Genomic DNA, 25,746 nt, shown 5'->3' with positions numbered 1-25,746 from the left:
TGGCTTCTGTAGGAATGGAAAGGGGATAGACACAGCTGAGTCCAGCTCTTGGAGAACTCACAGCCCAATAGCAGGGCCTGGAATGTAGGCAATAACCCCACCATAATGTGCCATGGTAGGTGCCCGAGCAGAGATGTGAGAAGGGAGACTTACCAGACCCGCAGTGGAGAAAGGGCAGAGGAGGAGGCAACTGGGAAAGACTGTAAAGACCCAACATCCCAGCTGTCTCTAGCGGGCTCAACCAAAGGAAGGGGCAACAACTGAGAAAGGGTCCATGAGTGAACACGTCAGCTTTAGTTTCCTTCCTGAGATGTACAACTACTGCCCCATGAAATGACCTCCCAGATAGGGCTCCGGTGTAGGCTAGTGCCAGGACCACTCTGTAGGAAAAAGGCCATTTAGGCTGGCCATCCAGTCACCATTCCATCCAACAAGTGTTTGGTGAGCATCTCTGCACAAGGCACCTGCCCATTAAGGAACCAATTTCTAGGGAGATGACCTCTGATCACAGCTGATAAACACCTATCAGGCCAGAGGACATGACCGTGCATTGCAAGCTGTTCCCTTGAGACTCCACAAGGTCTGACTCAGAGAACATCAGATGGATGAACCAGTTCTTTCTCATGACAGAAGCAGAAAGGAGGGCAAGGTTCAGGCTGCAGTCCACTGGGAGGAAGAAGGCTATGGGCAGAGGCTCTGGGAGTGCTGGAACCAGCTCATGAGAGTATGTAATCCTTGGTTATGCAAGACATGCCCAGGGTGAGGGTATAAAAGTGAATCAAAAATAGATTGGTCCTGCTAAGTGGGAGGAGACAGGGTTACCCCAGGCTTGCAGGGGACCGAGGCAGGCTTTGGTCTGAGAGCAGATATACACACTGGGTCAGGGAATGGGCCAGAAAACAGACTAAATATTTTTCTAAAAGGTGACACACTGCAAGGACATGAAAGGCAAACTGTAAGTAGATGTGTTAAATACGCTGGGGCGTTAAGATGCCAAAACACAGTCACAGGAATCAGACACTGTAACGGCATAAACAGGACTGGCCTGACAGTTTTGACTGGGTGCATTCTGCAGTTTGGGAATAACCAGTGATTCTGCTGGTCATTTTTTATGATCAAAAAATTTTTAGTTTTCAATTTGTTTATTACCAAAGATTTTTTGATTTTTTTCAATAACAATCCATTAGTAAAAGTGAGTTCTGGCCCAGGCGGCATGGCTCAGTGGTTGAGTGTTGACCCATGAACCAGGAGGTCACAGTTCGATTTCCGGTCAAGGCATATGCCTGGGTTTAAGGCTCAACCTCCGGTGTGGGGTGTAGGAGGTAGCTGATCGATGATTTTATCTCATTATTGCTATTTCTATCTCTCTCTCTCTCTTTCCCTTCCTCTCTAAAATCAATAAAGACATATATAGTTTAAAAAGTGGGTTCTGGGAGGAGCCGCCTAGGACTATAAAATCAGGGATACAGGCATGGGGGGTTTAGTCTGTAGAGATAAAATTGGGGACACAGGCACGAAGGATTTAGTCTGTAGAGACCATCTGTACCTGGCCCCCAGAGGACAACACAGCTCAGCACAGCCGACTGATAGGCTGTCGTTGTGGAAAGCTGCCAGAGCAGCAGAACTGTCACGAGGACGCTGTGCAGGGAATGACTTTTCACACTGGGCTTCCTTGACCTTTTCGGATCTGATTCTTAGAAACCCAAGCAACATTGTCCTGAGGTTCAGAATGAGAAGTGGCTCAGGAACATGGGGGGGGGGGGGTGCTGAGGACCCAGCTGATGGCCATGGCTGTGCCGTGGCACCAGCTCGTGTGCTCCGTCTCTTTCTCTGGCAGCCCCGGGCACCTGAGCTGAGTAATGGGGAAGAGGGCAGGCTGCGGTGCTGCTCCGCTGCTCCGGGAGACAGGCCGGGAGGAGAGGGCCTGTTAAGAAGGCATTTCAAGTGGGCGACTGCGGGAGCCACTCTGGGTAGACAGGAGGGGTGAAGTGGAGAGAAGCGGCAGGCTTGGGGCTGAGAAGGACAGTGATAGTGAAACTACCGCAGAAGTGCCTGTGAGCGCGGTCAGCCCGCATTTCGAGGGCGCAGCACCAGACCACCACTGCCTTTATTAGTCACAAAGAGACGGTTGCTCCACCCCTTCTAATATTTTAAGTTGATTATGTTTACCTGCTAACATTCCCTAGGTATGATGTGACAAATATTCTACAGAGAGGAACTGAGGAACACAGGCATAAAGGCCAAGAGGTGGTGTGAGAAGGGAGGGAGGAAGGAAGGACGAGACAAAGGGCCATGTGAAATAAGAGATTTTATAGTATTTCAGGGGCCCTGACCCTGGCACTATAGAGTGGCCCCAATCACATCTCTGGCCTCATCTCTTCCTCCCTCTCACCACTTGAGCAACACTGGCCCCCTGGCTATTCCACAAACACACCAGCCATGTTCCTTCTCAGGGCCTTTGTACTTGCTTTCCCTCTGTCTGTAAGATTCTTCCCACACATGGCCGTCTCCTCTTTCAACTCAGATATTACCTTCCCAGTGAGACTGTCCCCAGCCTTCTATTTAAAGCTGCCACTACCATCCTGGCTGGTATGCTCAAAGGTTAGAGCACCGGCCCCTCACAACAAAGGGTTTGTTTCCCGGTTAAGGGCATGTACCTGGGTTACAGGTTCAATCCCCAACCCCAGCTGGGGTGCAAGCAGGAGGCAACCAATCAATGTGTCTCACGTCCATGTTTCTCCCCCCACCCCCTACTTCTCTCTCCCTTTCACTCTCTCTAAAAATCAATGAAAAAAATATCCTTACATGAAGAGTAACAACAAAATAATTTAAAAAATAAAGCTTCCACTACCTATTTCCTGCTTTATTTTTTGATAACAGCATTTATCACCTGACATGTTATTTACTTAATGCTGGCTCTCTCCCCTGCCCTCATCACAACCACCATCAGAGCAGGAAATTTTTTAAAAAAAATATATTTCATTGATTTTTTACAGAGAGGAAGGGAGAGGGATAGAGAGTTAGAAACATCAATGAGAGAGAAACATCGATCAGCTGCCTCTTGCACACCCCCTACTGGGGATGTGCCCGCAACCAAGGTACATGTCCTTGACTGGAATCGAACCTGGGACCCTTCAGTCCGCAGGCTGACGCTCTATCCACTGAGCCAAACCGGTTAGGGCAGAGCAGGAAATATTTTTATCTGTGTTCTCTCCCTCATCCCCAGTGCCTAGAACAGTGCCTAGCACATAGAAGGTTTCCCATATACCTGCCGAATGAATGGAAGGAAGAAGAGAAGAGAAGGTGAAATGAGAGTCAGGTTTAAACCGATCCTGGATCCTCCAGTCTGAAAGAAGCCCTTTATTACGGACTGAACTGAACGTGTGGGGTGAGTTCCAAAAGCAATTATCAGCTACTCCAGAGTAGGCCTTCTCTTCTGCTCCCAAGTAGTCACTAAGACTCCCCTGAGAGCACATTGTCTAATATTTCTGGGAAGAGGCTGGACTTAGGTCTCAAACGGCCGTGAAAGGGATGCTCCTAAGATTGTTAGACATAAGACCAAGGGCTAGCCAGGTCCCTGGAGCTGTATGACCCTGTGGGAGTTTCCTGTTGCCACTGAAACTAATTACTACAGACTGTGGCTTAAAACACAAATTCATTCTCCTACAGTTATTGAGGTCAGAAATCCAAAATTCGTTCCACTGGGTCAAAATCAAGGTTGGCAGGGCTACACGTCCTCCGGAGGTTCTAGGGGAGCCTTCGTTCCTGGCCTTTTCCAGCTTCTAGAGCTGCATTCCTTGCATTCCTCAGCCTTTTCCTCCATCTTCAGGGCCAGCGGGGTAGCATCTCGCTGTAGTAGTCACATTGCCTTCTTCTGCATCAATGCTTCCTTTGCTTTCCTCTTAAAAAGACACTGTGACTGCACTTACAGCCCACTCAAATAATCCAGGGTAATCTCTCCATCTCAAGTTCCTTAACTTAATAGCATCTGCCAAGTCCATTTTGCCACAGAAGGTAGCATCTACAGTCCCAGGGGTTGCAGCCTGGATATCTCTGGGGGCCGTTAGCCAGTCTACCACCATGAAAGAGACTCCAAGAGTTTGGAAGAAACAGTTCAGACCTCGGGTCCACATGACAAAAGCCAGATGAGGCGTAATGGAGCATCCCAGGCCAGGGCCTTTCTTCGGCTATTGGTGCTGCTGTGCTGCCAATTACCTTGGTTTTGGCCCAGTGAAACGGATTTTGGACTTCTGACCTCCAGAACTGCAGGAGAATAAATGTTTTGTTTTAAGCCACAAGTCTGTGGTCATTTGTTACAGTGACAACAGGGGGTGTAATCCTAAGGGGTAAGGAATTCATTTCATGAAACTGAGCATTTGGCCCTCGGAGGACTCCTCAGGAGAGAGGGTGGTATTCTCTTCTTTGACCTGAAGCCCCCAAAGGACCACTCAGGAGTTCATCTCAGGATGCACGTGCTGAGGGTCAAGGGGAAACCATCAGGAAGGCTTTTATAGGAGGGAAAGTGCAAAAAAACAACCCCCAAAACACAAAATCATGTGGGTCAAACAAGCTTGAGATCCGGGCTGGCAGGTAAGCTCTCTCATGATAACCGCCTGGGTGGAGGGCTCTAAGAACCCGTCTGGGTTTGGAGGAAGACGGCTGTGATAGAGTCCCAGATCAGCTGGTGATGTCTGACACCAGGAACTGGCAGGTTCATGACCGTTCATATGCCACCTTACCCACTCTGCTCTACATGGCACACTGGGAGCTACAGGAAAGGGACTTCTGCCCAGACATGAAAAGACCTGGGGCCCTCTGGCGTGGCTCAGTGGTTGAGCATCATGCCGATCAGGGCACATGCCTGGGTTTTGGGCTCTATCCCCAGTAGGGGGTGTGCAGGAGGCAGTCAATCAATGATTCTCTATCATCATTGATGTTTCTATCTCTCTATCTCCTTCTCTCTGAAATCAGTAAAAATATATTAAAAAAAGAAAAAAAGACCTGGAGAAACACTACTACTCCAGGACACTATGCCTCTGCGGTGTAGCCATTATACGGTCTCTTACTAAGTTGGATCATGCTGCTCATTGCAAACAATTTCATTCCAACTCAAAACCCTCAGTGAAGTGGCTCTGACTAGAGTAAATTTCCAATATAAGAACTATATGCTTATCTTATTGGTTTTATTGATATGTTCACCAGTGGACGCAGCTGGCCAGAAATATTTAGTGGGGAAATAACAGAGCAGTGTTTCTCAGCCAGAGGTGTTTGGCCTCCTAGGGGACATGTGGCAATGTCTGGAAACAGTCTTGGTTTTCACCCCTGGGGGTGGGGGTAGAGGGGGTACTGGCATCTAGTGGGTAGAAGCCAGGGGTGATGCTAAACATCCTATAATACACAGAAAGCCCGCACAACAAAGAATTACCAGCCCAAAATGTCTATAGTGCTGGGGCTGAGAAAGCCTGAGACAGAGGAAATGGAACTGGAGGCAATGAAAGTGGAGTTATGAACAAGGAAATGTTTTAGGAAATTAAGGGAAACGGAGGAAAAGCACGCCATGCTTGCTTGTTTGGAAAAGGGCGTGATGAGTAGAGCTCTGGGTTCTGGCAAGTTCAGGGGTGGTCTGTCTGTGAGGAGAGTGGGCCCCACACTGCGTATTCAGGCTGCTCGGCGAGGGCCGCTGTTGAGAGTGAACTTGGCCTTTATCACCGTCCAGACCAAGGACTCTGCCTCTGAAGTCACAACTCCTAGATGAGGAAAGTGCCAAAGCAGCAATAAGATAAGGATCAAGGAATCAGAGCAGATTACAAACAAAAGCAATGAAAATCTATTTTAAATTAATAATGCAGCCAAAACCGGTTTGGCTCAGTGGATAGAGCGTCGGCCTGCGGACTGAAAGGTCCCAGGTTCGATTCCGGTCAAGGGCATGTACCTGGGTTGCGGGCACTTCCCCGGTGGGGGATGTGCAGGAGGCAGCTGATCGATGTTTCTCTCTCATCGATGTTTCTAACTCTCTATCTCTCTCCCTTCCTCTCTGTAAAAAATCAATAAAATATATTTTAAAAAAAAATTAATAATGCAGAAATGAACTTAAGCCCAGGTGGTGTTCCCACGCCACCAGGACCTCTCCCCTCAGTGCCTCCGCATGAGAGACCCTCCAGAGCTGGGCCGCTGTTGGCCGTGGAGAGCGTGGGAATGGTCCCGGGAGAGCCCTGTGATGCCAGCACGGCGGGTAGAAGTTAGGCTCTGAACGCAGGGCTGGAAAGGAAAAGGAGGGCGCCGCACTGCACTGCCGATGCCAGCACTGTTTACCGGAAGGTGAAGACTCCCGTCAGAGGCTGGGCTCCTGGTGCCACAGCCGGCACACTGGGGAGAAACTGGTTGAGAAAGGCGTTTCTCCGAGTCCACCTCAGAACTGAGCTCGGCAGGCAGGGGGTGAACCAGCACTTACCGAGGTGCATTTTCCTCATGAAGCCGTAATTCCACCCATGGGAGCTAAGAGTTGCCCAGGTCTGCCCGACGCCAAATCCACACCAGCCCTTCCCGTGGCCTCTTCACAGACAGAAAGAGCTAGAGACAGGCAAGGACAGGGGTGCCCACACCCAGCGGCCAGGGCCACAGGGAACACAGGAGGAGCCAGCTCTGCTAACAAAGTCCACACGGAGCCTCCTGTCTCAAGCAGTTCCTCCAAGCTTGTCCCCCACATTCATTTTCCGTTTCCCCTCCTAACTCCCCCCTTTGTCTTTCTCTACCACTCTCTAATTTGTCCCCCTTTCTTCTCACTTCCTATGGTCTATGATACTGAAACTGGAGTGTAATTGAAGCACTGTTAGTAGTGTTACATGAAGTTTGACATTTCCTGCTTTTTTCAAAATAAATCATGATGCCCGGCCAGTGTGGCTCAATGGTTGAGCATCAACCCATGAACCAGGAAGTCACAGTTCAATTCCCAGTCATCGCACATGCCCAGGTTGCAGGCTCGATCCCCAGTAGGGGGCGTGCAGGAGGCAGCCGGTCAATGATTCTCTCTCATCATTGATGTTTCTAGCTCTCCCTCCCTCTCCCTTCCTGTCTCTGAAATCCATAAAAACATATTTAAAAATAAATAAATAAATAATGATTAACTTTTTAATGTACCTTGACAATAAAACCTAAATTTTTTTTTTTTAATATATTTTATTGATTTTTCACAGAGAGGAAGGGAGAGAGATAGAGAGTTAGAAACATCGATGAGAGAGGAACATCGATCAGCTGCCTCCTGCACATCTCCCACTGGGGGATGTGCCCGCAACCCAGGTACATGCCCTTGACCGGAATCGAACCCGGGACCTTTCAGTCCGCAAGCCGACGCTCTATCCACTGAGCCAAACCGGTTCTGGCATAAAACCTAAATTTTTTTAATCCTCACCCAATTATATGTTTTTATTGTATTTATTTATTTTTAAAATACTTTTATTGATTTCAGAGAAGGGAGAGGGAGAGAGAGACAGAAACATCAGTGATGAGAGTGAATCATTGATCAGCTGACTCCTGCACGCCCCACATTGGGGATGGACCTTACAACCCGGGCACATGCCCTGACTAGGAATCAAACCATGACCTCCAGGCGGGCTGTTTTTATTGATTGTACGGAGAGAGAGAGAGCGACAGACAGACATCGATGTGAGAGAAAAACATCAATCCCATATGCACCCTGAACCCACAACCTGGGTATGTGACCTGACCAGGAATCAAACCCGTCACCTTCAGGCGCACAAGAAACTTTCAAACAACTAAGCCACACCGGCCAGGGACAGTTGCCTCAACTTTTGTGAACCCTGAAATCTTTCCAGTGTATCAACATTCCTAAATAACAGGGGTGGGGTGGGGTGGGGTGGAGGGGTGGCGGTGCTACTCCACCTATGCTCTGGGTACTTAATCTATGTGGCAGATAGATCAAAATCAGTAATTTTAACAGCAACCAGAGAAACTCAAATTTAACACAAGGAAGAATTCCCTAACATTTAAATTACTGCAGTAGTCTCCTACCCAATCTATTTACCTCCATTTTTTCCCCATTCAATCCGCCTTTTTGCAACATTCACACAATCACTCCTTGCTTCAAAACCACCAACAGCTGCCCAGCCAGGTGGCTCAGTTGGCTGGAGCGTCATCCCATACATTGAGGATTTGATTCCCGATCAGGGCACATACCTAGGTTGCAAGTTTAATCCTGAATGGGGCATGTATGGGAAGCGATCCATTGATGTTCCTCTCTCAGATTGATGTTTCCATGATGTTTCTCCACCCCCCCCCCCCCGCCCCTCTTCAATAAACATATCCTCAGGTGAGGATTAAAAACAAAACAAAACAGCCCTATCCGGTTTGGCTCAGTGGATAGAGCGTTGGCCTGCAGACTGAAGGGTCCCAGGTTAGATTCCGGTCAAGGGCATGTACCTTGGTTGCGGGCACATCCCCAGTAGGGGGTGTGCAGGAGGCAGCTGAACGATGTTTCTTTATCATCGATGTTTCTGACTCTCTATCCCTCTCCCTTCCTCTCTGTAAAAAATCAATAAAATATATTAAAAACAACAACAACAAAAACACCAATGGCTACCCACTGCCCAAAGAACATAGATTGCAAATTCCTTCACCTGGCATTCAACAGCTTCTATCAACCTACTAGAAATTTCCCAACAATGGTTTCCAGGAATGGAAATCATGAGAAGAAGCACTTTTCTCCTAAAAGTATTCAGATACCGGCTAGGTTATCTCACATAAAAGATGCTGGTCTCTAAGAAGGCCTTTCTCACTCCCAATACACCATGCCTCTTGTCATTCAAACCATGTGTAGTCCCCTCCTTGAATCTGAACTGGTCCTATGATTAAGAAAATACAGAGTAAGTGACATTGTGTGACTTCTAAAGCGAGGTCATAAGAGACCTTACCATTTATGCCTGGATCTCTCAGTACATTCAATCTCGGGATGTTTCTGCTCAGAATCCAGCTGCCATGCTGTGAGAAGCCCAAGGCACATGGAGAGCCCACATGGAGGCACTCTAGTGAACAGCCAGCCTCAAGCGCCAGCCATGTGAGTGAGCAAGTGGGGAAGTCCAGCCCAGCTGAGCCTTTAGATGAGTCCTGCCCAGCCTCCATTCGACTACAACAAAAGAGAGTCCCCAAGTGAAGACCGCCCAGCTGAGCCGACTCAACATACAGAATCGTTAAAGATAATAAAGTACCGCCCTGGCTCAGTTGGTTAAGTGTCATCTCCTGCACTTAACCAATCGAAGTCTCCACTTCGATTCCCAGTCAGGGCTCGATACCCCAGTAGGGGGCATGCAGTAGGCAGCCAACTGATGTCTTTTTCAAACATCAGTATTTCTCTCTCACTTTCCCTTCCTGTCTCTCTAAAAACCAATAAGAACATAATTTTTAAAAAGATAATAAAGCGCCAATTTCACTTAGGAATGTCCTAGATCCGTGGTTGGCAAACCGCAGCTCACGAGCCACATGCGGCTCTTTGGCCCCTTGAGTGTGGCTCGTCCACAAAATACCACGTGCAGGTGCGCACGTACAAAAACTTCATGGCCCATGCGCAGAAGTCGGTATTTTGTGGAAGAGCCGGTATTTTGTGGAAGAGCCACACTCGAGGGGCCAAAGAGCCATATGTGGCTCACGAGCCGCAGTTTCTTGAGCCGCAGTTTGCCGACCACTGTCCTAGATGAACCACTAAAAACTAACTTATTAAATCTTGACCCTTAAGTGCACATCTTTTAAATATTCTGTGTAACAAAATAGGAATTATATGAAAAAGCAGTTGTGTGACTGTTTGAGTTGCAAGCTAAACCAGGCACTTTTCTCATGAAACACAATTTTTACTTGAAAGACAAGATGAACAAATTATAATTACTTAGCCCTGGCCAGCTTGCTAAGTGGTTAGAGCTTCCACCCATGGGTCACAGGTTTGATTCTGGTCAAGGGCATGTACCTCGGCTGCAGGCTTGATCCCCGGCCCTGGTCGGGGTGTATGTGGGAGGCAACCAGTCCAAGTGTCTCTCTCACATCAATGGTTCTCTCTCTCTGTCTCTCCTCCCCTTCCACTCTCTCTCTCTCAAAATCAATGAAAAAAATATTCTCAGGTGAGGATTAACAAAAAAAAAAAATTAAAAATATATATAATAAATTAGACTTGGGTATTCAACCAAGTTTTTCTTGAAAATAAATGAAGTGACACAGTCACTTCAAGAAAAAAACCTGACTGTATATTACCAATGATAAAAATCAAGCTTTCATGAGAAATTCAAATTATAGAAAACCTGCATCCACCACTTTGAGGTTGACAGTTTCTCAATACTTGAAGACTTAAAAATATATATAGATAGATTATTGATTTCAGAGAGGAAGAGAGATAGAAACATCAATGATGAGAGTGAATAATTTATTGACTGCCTCCTGCACGCCCCCTACTGGGAATTAAGCCCGCAACCCAGGCATGTGCCCTTGACTGGAATTGAGCCAGGGACCCTTCAGTCCGCAGGCTTAATGTCACAGAGCATAAAAAGTTTGTTGATGATCGGCTGGTGTGGCTCAGTGGTTGAGCATCGACCTATGCACCAGGAGGTCACGGTTTGATTCCTGGTCGGGGCACATGCCCAGGTTTTGGGCTCCATCCCCAGTAGGGGCCATGCAGGAGGCAGCCGATAGATGATTCTCTCTCATCATTGATGTTTCTCTCTCTCCCTCTCCCTCTCCCTTTCTCTCTGAAATCAATAAAAATATGTATTTTTTAAAAAGTTTGTCAATAAGGTTTTAGACTCCACATTACGACTAACCTTTAAGATTATCCTACCACTTGTCAAGTTTTGTTATCGCATAGAATAGCCACAATTACTGCAAAATATATTAAAATAACCCTCTCATTCTCAACTATGTATCTATATAAAAAAAAAAAACAGATTTTTTTTTTTCATATCCTTCAAATAAGACATATTTTAAGAGATTGGACACAGAAGCAGTTATAAAAACACAGCTGCCTTCAATTAGATTAGGCATTAAGAGATTAGCAAAAATGGAAAACTGTCACTCCTCACAACTTTTTTTGGTTTAAAAAAGAGCTATTTTTCATTAAAATTTTCATCTGTGATCAATGTAATGGGTTTTATTATTATTATTATAGTAAATGACTTAATAAATTAGTAATTCTTAGAAATTCCTAAGTTTTCATTTTTAGCTTGGTAATAAACAAAAGTTCTTGGGGCCCTTAATAAATCTTAAGAATGTAAAAGGGTTTCAAGGCCAAAAAGCTTGAGAACCACTGTTTAACAATATTCTAAAGCTGACTACAAAATAAACCAACTTTTTTTCAAAGCGCAATCTGAACTCAGCTTCTTCAAGGACAAAGCCAGTCCTCAGGGTGACTTGCTCCTCTCAGTGAGTACCCATGAGCGGCATGTTCTCAGGACCCACCAGCTCCCTAATGTCTTAAACATCTTTGTGTGCATACATCTTCTTCTCTCCCCAACAGGTTCCACACACCTGGGGCGTGAGACCAGGTGTGAAACATCTGTCACAGCTCCTGGCCCACAAAAGTGCCTCAGAGAGGAAAGACTAAGATGACAACACCAGTTTTGTAGATTAACACTAAAAAAAATCTGATAAAGCTATAGGCTTACCTTTGCCAGGGGAGACTGAAAAGGAAAAATTTTAGCTGAGACTGGGAGCACACAGCTCAGGGATGAACTGGACAATTGACCCGTGGACAAGTATGCTACTGCCACTATGGCTAGCTGCTGCTGAAACAAATGATAAAGCAAATCAACTCAACTCAGTAGCTCTTCCTGCTCAGGGGAACTCCTACTTCAACCCTTCCCAGGGAATCTCAGAGGCCTCCCCAACCCCCTCCTTCCTCCTTCCCATTTCCTTCAGAGGAAAGGACTTGGTGTGGGTTTGAGAACAGGAGTGGCCCCTGCCTGAGGGCCTTCCTGCAAGATCCACAAACAACCTGACCCCCACAAAAAGACAGACACATGGGCTCAGCACCCTGTTTGGCAACAGGAAAACCCGCTGGGTGTTAAAGGCGGGGAAAGGGAAGTGAAGCTCATAAACAGCTACTGGAACCATTAAAACCTGGAGATTAAAACAAATCAGACAGGAGCCCCATGTTACCCCTGGCCCCCAGCAGGGACCCCATCACAGCCCAGCCTCCCAAAGAGCTGGGACAATGAACATCAAATTCCCTGGAGCCCCCCTTGGAGAATTTATAAAACCTGCCAGAAATCCAGAGAACAGGGAAATAGCAATGGGAAGCCCAGAGCATTGTTCAGACTCTGGTAAGGACCCACCACCCCAGCAGAGATGGAAGGAACAATTCTGTGTATTATGCCCAGCTCTCATATATGCCAGCAAATACCGACCCATGAGACAGGGATTGATTCTGTTTTTTCACTACAATCCTTTCCCAATGCCGGTACTGTGCCTGGCACGCAGTAGACACTCCAAAATGTTTAATGCACAAATGAAAGAGAATGATGAACACCATCTTTGTGGCCTGGCACCTATAGGGGCAGAGAGAAAGTGTGTGCATTTATTCACTCAACAAATATTTATTTAGCATCTTCCATGCCAGACACTGTCCTAGACACAATAGGAAACAAAATAAGTCCCTGTCCTTGTGGAGTTTATGTTTAGTGGTTGTAAAGGTGAAAATCTCAACGCTCCCCAAAAAACTATGTTAAGTCATAGTCATTCAATAATTGTTTAGTAAGCGTCTGCTCCGTGCAAGTGATGAGTACCAGGCGCTATGACAGGCACCTGGGATCTGGGACTCAGTCCTAGTGAAATTATTTCATCTTCTAGGCCAGGACCCTGTATCTGAATGTGTGTGCCAGCTGTTAGAGGCCCCTGGGTAAGGAAAACGTGATTACCTCTTTGGCGCATCTGTCCTCATCTGTCGGTGAGCAGAAGCCACTGCGTGAGTACCACGTACATGCCCAAAACACCACACAACACTGCAGGATAGAAAGAAACCCAACATCTTTAGCTGAGAGGTGCCGGAGTCAGAAAAGCAGCTCTAATATCTATAATAATAAAAGCGTAATATGCTAATTAGACCAGATGTCCTTCTGGATGAAGCCAGGGCTGGGAGGGAAGCCGGTGCCGCAGCCGGGGGAAAGAAGGCCTACTCTTGCAGGCTTTTTGTGCATCGGGCTCCTGTGTTATAATAAAACACTAGGACGGACACATGCCCAGGTTGTGGACCTGATCCCCAATAGGGGCATGCAGGAGGCAGCCGACCGATATTTTTTCCTCATCAATGTTTCTATTTCTCTTTCTTCCTTCCCCTCTCTCTAAAATCTATAACAACATATTTTTAAAAAAAATAGACACTAGGGCTCAAAGAGTGCTCCTAAAGCAAGGGGGGCTCCTCCTCTGTCCCTCATACACGCCCCCTGAGATGTTGTTATTCTGAGCCTACGTAGCAAGCATTTCCCAATCCTGGAAGTAGTCTGCTCATTTCCAAGTAAGAAGACACTGGCTCTGCTGACTGTACCGGGTGGGGCAGAAGGAGCTGGCAAGATGAAGGAGGTACTAGAGCCCAACACGTCCGATGGTTAACAACTCATAAACGGAGATGCCCTGAGTCATGCTTGATTCCTTGACCAAAGCCCCACGGAGACAGGGCCGGGGTCACACCCCAATCGCCAGCCTCTGAGCTATGAAGGCCAGGAACTATCTCCCAAGCGAGAAGACCCACATGTCTGAAATCTGATGCGACGGGACATTTCCTCCCTGCCAGCAAGTGCCCAGCTCCCCTCTGACACCGTGTAACTCAGCTGCTTCAAGTAACTCCTCCCCCTAGATCCAAAGGCACAGAATCATGCTCAGGACATCAAACCATCAACAAGCAGCAGCCACTGGGCAATCTGGGACAACACAGTACAGACAAGGGCATCACGCACAGAACTTCTAACGTGACACAAACAAGAGCCTGGCAAGACCGACAAAGTCCATGGAGATGCTACGTATGGAACTGCTGGGCTGTAGGGCAGGCAGCTCCTGGCATTTCCAGGAGGGCCCACAATTAGCCTCCCAATGCCAGGAAGCCCCCTGGCAGGGGAGCCTCAGGGACAGGATAGAGCTGAAGCCTTTGGAAGAGCCCGGTCCACTCCTCCTGAGAGGGAGGAGCTGCAGTCCCAGGACACGCCAGCATCCGCAGGCCCCGAAGACAGCTTGCCTGGCAGCCAGGACAGCTGCCCTCTACCCAAAGCAGGGGCCTGGTAGCTTCCCAGGCCAGCATCCAACCCTGGCTGTCCTCTCACCAGGTCGGGGGAGGGGTCTCAGGGACCACCGGTGGAGGCGGCGGGCTGAGTAAGGGCAATTCTTCCTCAGTGGGCTGAGGCACACCCCGAAGAAGGAAAAAGTGGTGGTGGAGAGGCAGGGAGAAAGGCAGCCAAACAAGAGTGGCTCAGTAGACTTAGTTCATTCAACCAGAAGCGATGTGCTACATCATCTGTAGATACTGTCAGAGGCCCGTCTGCTCACACCTTTGAGAAAGAGGCAGGCTGCCCCTGGCTCTGCAAAAATCACTAAATGGGAACTCGGTGACGGACAATCGTAACTTCCCACGTAGAAAACGACAGCGTGAGCAAACTGCAGGAAGCAATCGGCCAGGGCTGCTGGTGCCCAAGCTGCTCCACAAGGAGTGGGCTTGACCTCTTCCCAAGCCTCTCACCTACCCCCTCAGTGGGGAGTGCAGGTGAGCAAAGACAGAGGAGTAGCAAACTGCTCAGGGTCAGGCAAAACCCTCGGGAGCCTGAGATTAGACGAAATGACTGCCAAACCCACAACCTCAACTTCATTAGAATGACCCATTCCAATCCTGGTTTTCATAGAACAAGGGACCCCTTTTGGTCCATTCTGCCCAAATCCCCCCAACTGCTGCCTAAGAGGGGGCTCAGGGGTCAGTGGAAAGGGGACTGGCTCAGCCATCCTGGATCCTATTTCTTTCACAGAAAAGTTCAGTGCACAAGAGGGTTCCAAAACGTGAAGTCTAGTTCAGTTGGCTCTCCACCAAAGCCCCTGAAAGTTGCCAATTCTGTGTCCAATTCTGGCTCAAAGACAGAGAGCACGATCCTCAAAAGAGAAGACCTAGAAACCGAGAGCCACGTGAAACAGCAGGCCCTCGTTTCTAAACGTGAGAGTGGGTCACGCTTTCTGAATCTTCCAAGACCAGATCGGGCAGAAACAGGGGCCTGTATGTTACTTCCTGACGATCTCTCTGGGGTACCAACTCCAAATAAAGGCGTTCAGGTGGAAGGCATCTGAAAAGAACCTTCTGCCTGGCGAGAAGGTTACATACCCAGACACACCACAAAGGTGGGGGGCTCTCTGGCCCCAGACAGAATCGTCTCTGTGACTAGAAGCGACTGAAGCTCTTGCCACAGTCTGACTAACGCCGTCCCAGACCGCCTGGGCAGACAGTGACCTGACCTTTGATGTAACGCCTGGGCAAAGGGAACAGAACTTCAGTGTCCACTTCCCTCTTGGATCCACAGGAAATTAAGCTCCCAAGGAAAATGCAGGGCGAAACTTCAAAAGAACCCGCTCAGTGAGGGACGGGAATCAGAGGCCCTGTCTCAGTCCGTGGATCAGAGATGCACGAGGGGAAGTCAGCAGCTGGTTCAAGCCATCACCAGCAAAAGGGACAGATGTCTGCCAGCCCCGGAGCTATCGGGCGGCAATCTGTTTAAAACTCAAACAGGAAAAACACTGTCTGGAGTCAGCACAGAGGGAAAAGGTTGAGAACCACAGGTCCGAAGGTGGGAGTCAGGGCTGCCATGGGCTGGGGTATCACGATGTGCATGTGTTCAGTACGTCCAGAGTGGAAAGACGCGCAGCCCTGTTTCCTGGAAGGGGAAAAGAGCTGGACGGGGCCTTCAGCCACGCCTGGCGCACGCCCAACTCGGCGGCCAGTCTCTTCCCAAGGGTTCCTGGAAGTCAACAGGCCCATAAAGAAGTATTACAGCTGAGATGAGAAGAACGATCTACAAACTGCACATCATCCCAGATGCAACACCCCAGTAAATTCTCCCACGAAGACATAACCTGCTCTTTATCTCCGACATTCAATGCTCCTCACCCCCCTGCTATCTCAGCTGCAGGTCAAGGGGGAAGCACAGTAGTGTGTGAGCTAATGCTTCTCCCTGAGGCAGAGGCAAGGCCCTGGGAGGGAAGGGGAGAGAGGGGCAAAAGCAGGGCCTCTGAGAGGAGCCGGGGCAGGAGAGGCTCAGGCAGACAGGTAAGCAGCCCGGGGCCGAAGAAGCCTGTAACCCCGCGAGGGAGACGAGGAGGAGCCCCAATACTGAGAAGGGCAGGCAGCGGGGGACGGAGGGGGCAGGGATGGAACAGAGCAAAGACTGAGGGCAAGAATGGAAGGACGAAGGCCGGGGACAAGGATAAGCACGGGGCAGGGAAGATCCCCAAGGAGACCCCGGGCAGAGGGCAATGCATCTGGGGGCACCGGAGAAGAGACGAAGGAAGGTCAGAGGTCAGGGTGGGGAGCGGGAGACCACCCGAGCCTGAGCCCGGGCTCTCCCAACACTGACGCGGGAGGAGACGGGGCCACGAGGCCCAAGTGGGGTCACAGTCGGGTGGGGAGGCCTGCAGCTGGGCTCAGACAGCGGTGAGGGTCCCAAGAGCTGGGTCCCAGGGGCGCCGGGCAGCAACGGACCACCGCAGACCGGCCCGAGTCCGAGCGTCGGGAGGCGGCGGCGGCTCGGTCCCCGGACCCCGGCGGCTGTTCCCGCCCCCACTCCCCTCCGGCCCTGGCGTCCCGGCCGCGTGGGCCGCCTCGGCCCGGACCCGCCGCTTACCTCCGCCGCGTGCCGACCCGCCTCCCCGACCCAGACTGACCTGTCCCGGACGCCTCTCGCGCCGCCGCCGCCGTCCCGCAGGCTGCTCCGGCTCCTGCCAAAACTTTTCCCATTAATCCCAGCTCCGCCGCGGCCGGGCGTCACACGCAGCGCCGCCCCGCCCCGCCCCCGCGGGCGTGACGTCACCGCGCAGCTCGGCTTCACCCCCCCTTCCCCCGCCCCTTTCCGCCCGAGCCAGCCAATCACCGCGCCTCCTGGGGGCTCCGCTGATCCTGCCACTCCGCCCACCGCACGCCGCTCTGGCCGCTGCAGCGCCCTCTGGTGCCGGATGCGGACCCGGCCGCTTAGGGAGGAGCTGGGGGGGAGCTCCAGGCCCGCGAAACAGGTCGAGCAAGTATGTATCGCAAACGGGAATTTAAAGCGGGAGGGAACTAGGGGTCATCTGGTCTAGCCTCCTCATCCTCCAGTGGAGCGAAGGTGCGTGACTTGCTGTAGGAAGCAACAGAACCCGACTCTTCAGACTCCAGACTCCACTGGACGAGATTGTGCTGCTTGGAACTTTCATAAAAGGACTTTCCTCCCTCTCTAGACTCTAGATCAGTGGTTCTCAACCTTCCTAATGCCGCGACCCTTTAATACAGTTCCTCATGTTGTGGTGACCCCCAACCATAAAAGTATTTTCGTTGCTACTTCATAACTGTAATTTTGCTGCTGTTATGAATCGTAATGTAAATATCTGATATGCAGGATGTATTTTCATTGTTACAAATTGAACGTAATGAAAGCATAGTGATTAATCACATTAGTGATTAAAAACACATAGTGATTTAAAACAATATGTAATTAGATATGCAAAACAAAATGACAACGAGGTACCATTTCACACCTGTCAGAATGGCTGTCATCAACAAATAGACAAACCAAAGTGCTGGCGAGCATGTGGAGAAAACAGAACCCTGATGCGCTGCTGGTAGGGGTGCAGCCACTGTGGAAACAGTATGGTGTTTCCTCAAAAAATTAAAAATGGAACTCCCATTTCACCCAATAATCTCACTTCTAGGAATATATCCCAAGAAACCAGAAACACCAATCAGAAAGGATATATGCACCCCTCTGTTCATAGCAGCACAATTTACAATAGCTAAGATTTGGAAACAGCTTAAGTGCCCATCAGCAGATGAGTGGGTTAAAAAAACAGTGGTACATCTACAGAATGGAAGACTACACTGCTGTAAAAAAGAAAGAACTCTTGCCCTGGCTGGCTTGGCTCAGTGGATAGAGCGTCGGTCTGCGGACTGAAGGGTCCGGGGTTCGATTCCAGTCAAGGGCACATGCCTGGGTTGCAGGCTTGATCCCCAGTAGGGGGCAGCCGATCAATGATTCTCTCTCATCATTGATGTTTCCATCTCTCCCTCTCCCTTCCTCTCTGAAATCAATAAAAATATATATTAAAAAAAGAAAGAACTCTTACCATTCGCAACAGCATGGATGGACCTGGAGAGCATTATGCTAAGCGAAATAAGCCAGTCGGAGAAAGATAAATATCACATGATCTTGCTCATTTGTGGAATATAATCAACAACATAAACTGATGAACAAAAACAGATCCAGAGACAGAGAAGCATCAAACAGACCGTCAAACCTCAGAGGGAAGGCGGGGGAGGAGGATGGGGTAAGAGATCAACCAAAGGACTTCTATGCATGCATATAACCAATGGACACAGACACTAGGGGGGTGAGAGCATGTGCTGGGGGCTGGGGGGGTGGCCAGGGAGAGGTCATGGAGGGAAAAGGAGACATATGTAATATTATATGTAATACTTTAAACAATAAAGAATTTCTTAAAAAAGAATAATGAATGGATAATTATTTTTAAAAAAAGAAAAAGAATTCATACATTTGGCCCTGCCCTGTGTGGCTCAATAGGTTGGTGCATCATCCAGTATACCAGAAGGTGAAGAGTTTGATTCCCAGTCAGGATACATACCCAGATTACGGGTTCTATCCCTCAAGCTAATTGATGTTCCTCTCTCTAAAATCAAATAAAAAAAAAGAATTGATACATTTGTTGCCTTTTTATAATACATACACCATCTTCATATATATATATAAATATATAAATAATAAAAGTGTAATATGCTAATTAGACTGGACATCCTTCCAGATGTCCTTCCATCCTTCCGGACAAAGCCAGGGCTGCGAGGAAAGCCTGGGTCCTGGGTGCCAGAGGAAAGCCAGTGCCGGCAGCCAGGGGAAGGAAGGCCTACTCTTGCACGAATTTCTTGCATCGGGCCTCTAGTATATAATTGATTTCAGAGAGGAAGGGAGAGGGAGAGAGAGATAGAAACATCAATGTTGAGAAAGAATCATGGATTGGCTGCCTCCTGCATGCCCCACACCGGGACAACCCAATCGAGCCTGCAACCTGATCGAGCCCGAAACCTGGGCACATACCCTTGACTGGAATGGAACCTGATACTCTTCAGTCAACAGGCCGACGCTCTATCCACTGAGCCAAACCAGCTAGGGCCCTTCGTCCTTTTAAGTAGGTGTAGGTAAGACTTGTCAACATGATCAATTCCCCATCTGAGGTTTTCTGACTGGCCCTTTACCCCTTAGGGCCTGGCCTTTTCCCAAATCACTACTTCTCCTCTCTGTTCTTTATCCCACCCTCTCCAGAGAAAAAAACAAATTCCTCTGGCTGGGCTGTTTTTATTGATTTGAGAGAGAGAGGGAGAGGAGAGAGAAACATCGATTGGGAATTGGACTGGCAACCTTTTGGTGCATAGGCCAATGCTCCACCAACTGAGCCACACCAGCCAGGGCTTAGCTATATTTCCTTTATTGCTAGGTTTCCTGTCAACACTCATGCCCTAAAGATCTCACTCACTACCCCTAACAGGCTTATTTCCCCTAATAAGGAGAGTTCTCTCCCTAAAAGAAATTCCGGGAGTACTGTTGAGATGTACATTTTCACCTCATTTCACTTTTATATTTAAAAGGGTACATACCCAGATGGACAGTTCGGTCCCAGTCGTGTGGGAGACAACTAATGGATGTTTCTCTTTCACATCAATGGTTCTCTCTGTCTCCTCTTTTCCAATAAAATCAACAAAAACATTTTCAAATATAGTTACAAAAAAACCCACATTTCTTTTTAAAAAAAATGATGCCTACAAAGATTTGGTTAAAAAGTGGGAAATGTTATGATCTGATTTTCAGTGGGCAAAAAGCAGGATCTGATCCTATGTATAGCATATATAGATAAGTATATCGTTTGGAAAATAAGAAAATAGCATAGAAAAAACTGGAAGGAAGCACACACTAAAATGTTATCAGCAGTTGTCTTTGGGTGGGGTTTTGTGAGTTTTTATCTTTCTTTACTTTCATTCTGAGCATTTTTTTTATGATTTGCTTTTGCCACCCAGATTGCTGGCCTCAGAATGTGCCATTTTATGACTATCCATCCTCTTCAAGGTTTTCCTTGGTTTGGGCCTCCTAACTTCTGAATAACCTACCCAAATTTGGGGGATCTCCCACTTGAGAGGCTGAAAATGTCAGGCATTTGCTTCCAGCCTCCTTTGCAGCTAAGGCATAGCCACATGACAACGCTCCACCAATCAGACGCACTGGGGACTGGGAGGCTGAGGCCGTGGGCAGCACGAATAATCCGTTCAGGTAAGTGGCAGAGCAGCGGCTCCACCTGATTTCCTGTTGTAAGCAGCAGCAGTTGTAAGCGCAGAGTCCAGCCCTGCTGACCTCAGCCACAGGAGCAGCAGCGTCTGCACCTAGAGGCGGCGGCAGCTGGGGTGTCTGCGTAAGGACCGTGCCATGATCTTTGGTATTGTTCCTCGCTTTACAGCCTCCAAACTGGCTCTCCCATCCCCCCAATTACTTAAGGAACTTCTCTATACTCTGATAAATTCCATTTTTACTAACCTGTGACCTGAATCACAAACCCAGACTACTATAGCTCCCCCAAATCTTCATTTTGACTAGATTTTCCCACAGGCACAGCTCAAAGTGGGAAAAGCTGGGAAAAGCCTCGGCAACACTTTCCAGACCCACCAGAGGTCTCACTGTAATTGGTCTGGTGCCCAATTACAGTGTAAATGAGTGATAACCTAAAACGTGGAGCAAGAAGGCTGGCTAGATCCACTTTGAATTACCGGTAGATTCTGACCTCCTCCACAGCCATTTCAGGCTCCAGCCAGCAGGGGGGGCCCTCCTGACGTCAGCCTCCTTGGCATTCTCTCTCCCCACCCCACGCCCCCAACAGCAGGGGCCAGAGAGGCGTCTTCCAGCGGGCACCTCTCTGGGCTGGGCAGACACTGTGCCTGAGGAGGAACCACCTTGCACTCCTTGCAACAGTTTGCAACAAGCTTCTTGCTCTCCAGCCAGTCACATCTCCTTCTGTACAAACCACATGGGGTGGCCTGGGGTCACAAGGCCTGTGCTCCTCACGCGGCCCCGAGGGCATGGGTATTTCTGAGAGCATCCGAGATGGGATACACCCGGCTTTATCTGGAAAGTTGGAAAGGACAGAGAAATTATTTTCTAACCCTGGAATGAAAAGACTGGGAAGTATTTTCTTCTGCCCCAGAGGGAGGGCCCCCGAGGCTGAGAGCTCCCTCTGCCAGTCCCAGTGTGGATTGCATCCAGGCATCCGGTGATGTTTCTTTCACTATCTCACACACCCACCCTCTATGCCAGTGGTTCTCAACCTGTGGGTCGCGAGCCCTTTGGCGGTCGAACGACCCTTTCACAGGGGTCGCCTAAGACCATCCTGCATATCAGATATTTACATTACCATTCATAACAGTAGCAACATGACAGTTATGAAGTAGCAACGAAAATAATTTTATGGTTGGGTCACAACATGAGGAACTGTATTTAAAGGGCCAGAAGGTTGAGAACCACTGCCTATGCCTTCCTATGTCCCATTATAGATATTCAAAAGCCTGGACTAGACCCCATTTAGAGGTGAGGAAACTGAGGCTGAGAGATCGGCTTGCCAGCTCAAGTCTAAACTCTACCCAGCTTCTGAGAGTCAGGCCTCATTCTGCCTTTCTAGTCACAGGTCTCTCATGGGAGTAGCCTCCTAAAAGAATGTACTGGAACTGTAAAGCTTCTTGCACATTTTTATGGTGACATCTAATATTTTTCATCATTAATTTAAAACAATAGTTTCAGAGGGAGAATGTAATTTCTACTCTTTAATAAATATTGACATTTTAATATAAAACTGCCATGTTACCCATTTAAATATATTGAATAAAACTCAAATCCCAAAGTCATTTGATGCTTACCATTATTCATCTTAAAAATAACATGAACAACCCAGCCGGCCTGGCTTGGTGGTTGAACATTGGCTTGTGAACCAGGAGGTCACCAGTTCAATTCCCAGTCAGGGCACATGCCTGTGTTGTGGGCTCGGTTCCCAGTGTGTGGCGTGCAGGAGGCAGCCGATCGATGATTCTCTCTCATCATTGATGTCTCTCTCTCTCTCTCTCTCTCTCTCTCTCTCTCTCTCTCTGAAATCAATAAAAACATATTTTTAAAAAAATTACATGAACAGCGTTACCTGGTTTGACTCAGTGGATAGAGTGTCAGCCTGTGGACTGAAGGGTCCTGGGTTTGATTCTGGTCAAGGGCACATCCCCAGTAGGAGGCATGTAGGAGGCAGCTGATCAATGGTTCTCTCTCATCACTGATGTTTCTCTCTCTCCCTCTCCCTTTCTCTCTGAAATCAATAAAAATATATTTTTACAAAATAATGTGAACAAGCTTTTCTTTAGCAATAAAAACGTTTTACATTGTTTCTTGTTCTCCTTATACTTGTATTTCCATTCCTCTTTCCCCTCAACAATCTAATCTCAATGTAACATATTTTATGCTTGGAAGTCTCTTATTGATCACAATATCATACATCTCTGCAACCTAAGTACGTATATAAGTTAAAGTTTAAAAAGAATATAAGCTTTATGTAACTATAAAGCTCTAAGTGAGAAATTTTTTTCTGGTTTGAGTGGCCATCAGAAATATTAGTAGTACTCAGTTGAGCAAGACAACATTAATATTATGATTTTTATACATATTAAATAAACATAAATACAAAAATGCATTGGAAATGTATTCACCAATGAAATTCATGGACTACTTCCCCCACCCCCACCCTCAGGTAGTTCAGATGTTCACAGTTGAATATTATTTATTAGAATGAGACCGCATTCAGCATCAATTCTAGTTCCTTTTTTATTTTATTTTAAAGCTGAGAAACCTTGTTCACTTCATAAGTAGATAGGAAGTGAGAGTTTGATTTAGCAATGGCATCTACTTCTGAGTTGTCTCCCCCACCCAGCCCCCCAAAAAATCATGAAGATCTACGATAAAAAATATTGTTAAGGATTCTTCAGGGTTTTGAAAGCAATGATCCTGCCTTAAAAACCAAAAGAATTTGTTGTCCAGGTTTGGAGCTGCCCACTTTCTCAGCACCTACAGCCCTGCACTAGCATTTCAAATAGGAGCTTTGTTTAGCGCTCCAGGAACTTCACCCTCTGGGTCGTCCCCTCCTGAAAGACAGCGGACGGGGAATGTGAGCCTCGCTACTGAAAGTAGGGAAGGTGAAATTGTGAAAGAGGAAAGAGTTTTGGTAAACAGAACTTGGAAGCTGAAGATCTGCAAGTTGATTTTCTTTTCTTTTCTTTTTTTTAAAATATGTTGTTATTGATTTCAGAGAGGAAGGGAGAGGGAGAGAGAGATAGAAACATCCATGATGAGGGATAGTCACTGATTGGCTGCCTCCTACTTGCCTCCCACTAGGGATTGAGCCCGGGGCCCAGGCATGTGCCCTGACCAGGGATCGAACTATGACCTCCTGGTTCATAAGTTGACGCTCAACCACAGAGCCATGCCAGCCAGGCAGCAAATTGATTTTCTTAAAACTCCTTGTACCCTAGAGATACCCACACCAATACAGGACCAGTGATCCTCCCATCCAATACCAGAATCCAGAGTTCTGGTGCCCATACATGTGGTATGCTGCCTTCTACGTGTATTGTTCCTATGTTTTCCTACTTATTTATTAAACATTTTAAGGACCATCTTGAATCTCAGCTCCGACCTGAATCCCTACTACACTTAAGATATATATATATATATATATATATATATATATATATATATATATATAATTGATTTCAGATAGGAAGGGAGAGGAAGAGAGAGATAGAAACATCAATGATGAGACAGAATAATTGATCGGCTGCCTCCTGCATGCCCCATATTGGGGATCGAGCCTGCAACCGGGCATGTGCCCTTGACCAGAATCAAACCCGGGACCCTTCAGTCCATGGGCCGACGCTCTAGCCACTGAGCCAAACTGGCTAGGGCCACACTGAAGAGTTTGAATCTCACTTCCCACCCCTGAAGTAAGCATCGTGTTATACCAGCAGCTTTGCTTCGTGACACTTTAGATTATAATGAGGCTCTTTGCAACAGAATTTGGTGAACTTGCAAAAGACATGAACTTTGATACCACATAAGCACATAAGTTCCAGGAGGGCAGGGGCTCTATGTTTTGTTCTGTGTCATGTAGCCAGCATCTAGCACAATATCTGGCATACAGGAAGAGCTTCATTGTTGAATAAATGAACAGACTTGAGTTTGAATCTTACTTCATCCCTTTTAAGCTGTGTGACACCCAGTCACTAACTTTAGAATAAGTTTACTCATGAATTCATTTTTAAAAACATCTGTTGCATGCTTCCTGAGAGCCAAGCACACTGTGCTAGGCACCGGGGACCTACAGGGAAGAAACACGCCCCTGCCCTCAAGGAACTCAAGCCTCTAGTTTGGGGACTGGTACGAGAAGTAAGGTGGACAGACCAGCCCATGTGCACGCCCGGAGCTGCTAGTAGACCCAAAAGCTAGAGGCGTAGGATGTCCGCCTGGGCCAGATGTTCCCGGGCCTCTCATGCCCGTGGAATTTAGGGAATGTGAACTTGACTGTCCAGGCTACCACTGAGAGACGGGAAAGTGGAAGAGTCCAGAACAGACCTGCATTTTAGAAAACCCATTCAGGCAGCCCTGGGTAGAAAAGTCAGCAAGAAGACCCAGTTACTGCTCGGATCCAGTTGGAGGGTGGTAAGGGCCAGAGTAAGGCCCTGGCCATGAGACATGGCCCCAAGAGGATGGATATGAGAGTGACCGAGAAAAGCCCATCAATTGGACTTGGAGACTGATTAGATATGGGGCGAGATGGAGGAGTCAAAGGTGACCATGCAGGGAGACGATACAAAGGCCTTAGCCATGGCAGTGGCCATGGGATAGGGAGGAGTCGATATGAGAGTATGAAGGAGAGAGAATCTACTGGATTTGATGATGGGTTGTGCATGAGGTGGGTGAGAGGGAGGGAGCAAGTCATTCTAGATTCCTAAATCTCTGTCTTAGGTAATAAGGTCAGTGAGTCAGATAATATGAAAAGACCCTAGTGGGGTAGCTCAGTTGGTTAGAGCATCGTCCCAGTACACCAAGGTTGTAGGTTCAATCCCCAGTCAAGACACATACAAGAATCAACCAATGAATGCATAAATAAGTGGAACAACAAATTGATGTTCCTCTCTCTCCCTCTCTCTAAAAAAAAAAAAAAAAAAAAAATCATTGGTAAACAAATATGGGAAGAGAAACAAGTTTGGAAAGCTTTGGACAAGTTACCTGACCCTTCTGAGCCTGAATTTCTACACATGCAAAACAAGAATAATAACATCTACCTCTCAGAGTTGCCATGAGGATTAAGTAACCTGGGAAATTGCAGGGCATAGAATAAGTAGACGCTCAAGAAACACTTTGGGTGACACTAATAACAGTTCTTGCTTATGTGCCAAGCACTTAA

The 25,746-nt window shown here is 47.8% G+C and overlaps 1 protein-coding gene across 1 annotated transcript in view; it reads right to left on the bottom strand.

The window, feature by feature from the left end:
* PPARD (peroxisome proliferator activated receptor delta) overlaps positions 1 to 17,017 on the bottom strand; it is an 81,840-nt gene extending 64,823 nt beyond the window's left edge. The window contains exons 1-2 of the mRNA XM_081095033.1: positions 16,894 to 17,017; positions 12,906 to 12,989 (exon numbers count right to left, since the gene is read on the bottom strand). The gene's annotated coding sequence lies outside the window, so the exon portion shown is untranslated. The remainder of the gene's footprint in view (positions 1 to 12,905; positions 12,990 to 16,893) is intronic.
* Positions 17,018 to 25,746: the final 8,729 nt, after the last annotated feature.

The sequence above is a fragment of the Myotis nattereri genome (genome assembly GCF_964212035.1).
Source record: "Myotis nattereri genome assembly, chromosome: 6".
Lineage (NCBI taxonomy): Eukaryota > Metazoa > Chordata > Mammalia > Chiroptera > Vespertilionidae > Myotis > Myotis nattereri.
This window is presented reverse-complemented; position numbering and strand designations above follow the sequence as displayed.